Below are 5126 nucleotides of genomic sequence, written 5' to 3'. Positions count from 1 at the left end.
ACTGTGCATCACTTGCTTTGTGTAGTATTATTATTATCATATTATTATTATTATTATCATTTTATTTCAATTATTAAACTGTTTTTTATCTCAACCCACAAGTTTTTTTCTCACTTGTGCTCTTCCAATTCTCTCCCCCATCCCACCGGGTGGGGGGGAGTGAGCGAGCGGCTGCGTGGTGCTTAGTTGCCGACTGAGATTAAACCACGATACCCTGCCAAAGCATTTCAGCAATATGGAGTCAAACTGTCAACGTTGACTGCTGGCGAGATTCTCAGACAGCTTTAGAAGAGACATGTTACTGTCTGTAGCATATCTTCACTGTTGGTCCTCTCTTTCCTGCACTAGCGGGGAAAGGCCAGTCTGAGACATCACCACTTGTCAACCTAAATTGACGCCAATTCAGGATGAGTTACTTGCCCCTCTCCGTGACACAAGGAATGGCCACTGAGTACGGTGGAACTGCTGAAAGAACCTCTGAAGCGCAGATAGATTTGGGGAAAGGACATGCACCATGGGTAGAGGGTTACACAATTTAGTAATAAAGTGTAGCATGGGGCTTTAGACTGAGAAAAGGAAAGGAATAGAGTCATGTTTTCCCTGTAAAATAATTAATGATCTGGGAGACAACATGCCCATTGCAATGTTAAAGTCTGCAAATGATACACAGTGGGGAACAAGAAGAGGGAAGTCATAAATGCAAAGAGCGGTGCATTACTTGGAGTGCCAAGCAATCGAAAGCAAGATCGTACATCTAGAAACAAAAGATGGGTTGAGGACTCAATTCAGAGAAGGCAAATAATGCGGTAATCATGAGCTAATGTGATCTTTTCTTGTTAAATAGGGAATATTATTTAGGGATAGAAAGATTTATTTACTTCCATGTTTAGATAAGCTGCAATAATTCAGTATCAATGTCTACAAATCAAGAAGAATCAGCTACAGAAGAATCAGAAAAACAACTGTAATGCAAATAAAGGATTGGAAAATTTATCTTAAAAGCAGCTTAATCAATTTCATTTAATAAAGAGGAATTTAAGGAATGACAAGATCACAGCCTGTATGAATCTACATGAAGATAAATTTGTTAACAAAGGGCTGGGAGTAGAAATTAGAACATCAGACTAGAAACAGGGCTCAAAATCTAACAGTGAAAATAATTGAACACTGAAACAGCTCATCAAATGTCATGGTGAACCCTATAGCTTAACCAACATCTGGCATTTTTTTCAATTTGGTAGGCACTACCTGAAATTAGAACAATTTTAACAGAATTGTATGAGACACCTAAAACATTACAGCTGTTCTTATTGCTTTGATCACCTGCAAAATTTATGGTGGGACAGGCCGTGAAAAGACAGACCACATCAGCAGTGCGTCACAGGGACATCCTTAGTGAGCACTGGCAACACCCCTGAGGAACTCAGTCTGTGCCGGCTGAGCCACCCTCCCACACTCCACAGCAGTGGTAAAATTCCACCCTACCTTCTCCAATTGCATATTGCACTCTTCACCGTGAGTACTCAAAGTGCAGCAGATAATTTGCTTTTTACAAAGTGTTGCATCCCTGCTGCAGGAAGTGAACCATATAACCTAGAAACAGTATGGCTTAGTAAGGCTGTATCACCCTCCAGTGCAGACCAGAGTAAACTTGTGTCTTCAGATTTATGTGTCCATTTTGATCAGGTGAGCACAAACATTCAGAATTTCTCTGGCTTTATTAAATGTTATTCTACATAAATAACCTCTGCAGGAGAGAATTTCAAATAAACACATAGAAACATAGTGGTGTATGCACTTAGATAATTTTAGAATATTTTCTCTGCACTGACTTTTTCAATTTTTTAAAAGGCAACCACCATTTTGGATTAATGCAGAATATTACAGAAGAAATGCACTCTGCAATCTCTCATGGAGAGTTTCCTAAATAATATTTCTTGTTTCCCCAAAATAAAATAAATCATTAACACTAAAAGCTTATCGCTCTCTTTTGTGCCTATAAAGCTAGATATGCATAAAATAGTAAACTGCTTTACTATATAGCTTTAATTGTACGAACATTAAAAAATGAGCAATTAGCAAACATTTCTGCCTATACCAACCAAAACATTAAATAAGATGCACAGAATACAGCGAAAAAAAAAGTATTTGAGAGAACATGTTTTCTGACCTCATCAGAGGAAAGAAGAGGGCATCTCTTCCATGGCAGTATTTCACATTCCACTAAACCAGCATTGTATTTATCACTTCTGATCCTTTTGCCTTTTATCTGAAAAAAAAAACCCCTCTGAAAAGGGGAAAGCTGGAACTGCTAACTGAAGGCTCAAGAGGAACATTCAACTCTTTATCTGGCAAGGCCACTATGTCATGCTTAAGCCACATACTCCATCAAATTGCAGAAATAATGCTGCAGTTGCTAACAACGTGCAAAGACAGGGAAATACGTCAGCTGTCTAAATGAAACATGCAGATAGCATTCCCAAAGGAGTTTGTAAAGATCCCAGAAAGTGTTACTATATCATGCCTGCAAGAGTGCAAACTAGTGAATATATCTGTTGTCACATTCTTCAGTAACATAGGTATAACTGCTAGGATTCATTGCAACTAAAAAGTTATGAGTTTTGATTCAATATTTAGCAAGACAAGTAATCATACTCAGAATTATTGAGCAAGAACAAAAAAAAAGTCTTTAAACAGTTCACTGTAATACACAGAGTAGATTTGTGTAAACTGCAATTTTGTGTAAACTGCAATTCAATTAATGTGGAAAATATTTGTGGGCTTCATTTATTAAATAGAAGGTAAGTGAATCACCTTTTTTCTTGAAATGCTCAAGATTTTCTTAACATTGTAGCAAAAAGCATTGCTCAATCTGAACAACTTCTGTTTACCTTAATGCTTTCTGTCTAGGATCTAGTCAAGAGTTTATTCCAGATCCATTGTTTGAGTTCATGCATCAGAGAGGTTTGCTGCTTTTTTCCTTCCCCCCACCCCCATTTGACACTAATAAACGTATAGCATTGTTTAGAAAATAGGTACCAATGCTTATGTGAATAAACATAAAGGGAGGCTTAGAAACTAGGCACTTTGTTGTGACCTTACAATTCCATCCCACACCCAACCTACTTCAAATGCTACTGAAGGCAGTGGCAGACTCTTCCTGGGTTTGGAACTTGTAATGTCCATTCACAGCTGAAACGTGCAGGCATTTTATTTCAGTGGGTCCTACCACATTTGACTTCTACTGTTACCGTAAGTAGGCAGATGAAAAACTCTCTAAGACTCAATTTGGAGTTTTAGAAAGCAGGCATTCTTTATTGCGGCACCGGGCGCACAGGGGATCGCTCCACCTAGTGTGCGCACCAGGCTGCTCAACTATAGGAGTTATGTACAATCAGAATATACATATTCATTAGACTTCTGTGAAATGATTAGCATATTCATGTTATTTCTTGGAACTCATTAACATATGCAAAAGTCTTCAATGCATGCGCTCTTATGTTCATTGGTGGTCTTCCAGGGTCCTCTGGTGGTCGTCGATAGTCTTCCTCACTGTGTCCGCTAATTGAACTCGGTCTTTTCACCTAGTTGCAGTAGCTGATTTCAGCATAACTTCCTTATCCATTCCACCCCTGTACACAGAGCTTCAAGGATTCCTTTTATCTATGGAATGTCCAGTCTGCAGAACATTTAGTTACTTTGCTTCGACAAAGAAAACTGTATGTCTCTCTTAGTATTTCGGTATCACTACGTTTCCCAGTTCCCCCAAACTTGGTATCACAGCATCTTGCATCCATGACAAGCATTGTCATGCATTCATGTTTCACCTTTTGGCAGTCAGTTTCTAATCTATTTGGACTTTTTTTCACTTTTCCATTAATTCAATAAATCAACAGGGAAAAAAAATCTTTAGAACAGCAGGATAACTCCCACTAAAGCAAGTGCAATATACTTAAGTGACTAGTGCCTGAAATTTGAGTGTAATAAACAGTGACTACAAACATACAGGACCCTTATTAAAGGACACACAATGTAGGATGTCAGCATGAAACAGAGAGGTGAAAATCACCAGTTTTGCTTAAAAAAAAAAAAATCCAAAACAAAAATTAAAATCTGTTCTCTATATACAGCAGGCTGCTCAGGTATCTTCACAAAGGCATAAGCGTCTCACACGGCCCTCCAAAGAAACGTGAAAGACAAAAGAACTTATGCACATACAGGGTATATATGTGCAATTGAAGTAACATGAATATTGGATTCTCCTAACACTGGAGTACTGGATGGCTGGGAACATGGTCTGATCACATGGCATGTAACATTTGGTAGTCGGTTGTATTAACAGGTAGACTTAAACCACTTCCCTGGGTACTATTACCCCTTATGATGACTTACAGTCAATTCTGAAGAAACTAACCTTTACATCCTCTAGTGCTGTCTAATGGTTGAAATTTTTCATACTCCCTTTTTGCCCTTACTGTTTATTTGTTATCACAAAGACCGTCATCAAAACAATGAGTCACAAATACTCTTGGACAGAGTAGATTATTATCCTTCAGTGCCTGACCCTACATCCTCTCCAAAAAGGAGAAACCTGTTTTCATTAGGTATATCATTAAGCTGTTTGCAGTTATTTTTGGTAAAGCTAGAAAAGAAAACCAGTCTGCACTGTAGCCCTATTTTAAATTTCCTACTGTTTCAAAATCTGACAAAAAAAAGAAAAAGCGTCTCCGTGGAAAACTAATGAATTTTAGAATAAAACTTAGTTATTATATTGCATGGGTTTTGGCTGAAGATCCTTAATTCAGGTTCTGAAAATGGAATAGAACAACTTTCCTAATTATATCATTGCTAGATGAGACAATTATTTCATTCTTAAACAAAAATAAAAATGTACCTAGTTCTTTTTCCATTTTCATTTATTTACGAACTTATTGCAGCCTATCAGTACTTAAAGGGGGCTTATAAAAAAGATGGGGGCAAACTTTTTAGCAGGGCCTGTTGCAACAGGACAAGGGGGAATGGCTTTAAACTAAAGGGGGGTAGATTTAGACTAGACATAAGGAAGAAATGTTTTACGCTGAGGGTGGTGAAACACTGGCACAGGTTGCCCAGAGAGGTGGTGGATG

This window comes from Aptenodytes forsteri, unplaced genomic scaffold, assembly GCF_000699145.1.
Source record: "Aptenodytes forsteri isolate BGI_AS27 unplaced genomic scaffold, ASM69914v1 Scaffold105, whole genome shotgun sequence".
Classification (NCBI taxonomy): domain Eukaryota; kingdom Metazoa; phylum Chordata; class Aves; order Sphenisciformes; family Spheniscidae; genus Aptenodytes; species Aptenodytes forsteri.
This window is presented reverse-complemented; position numbering follows the sequence as displayed.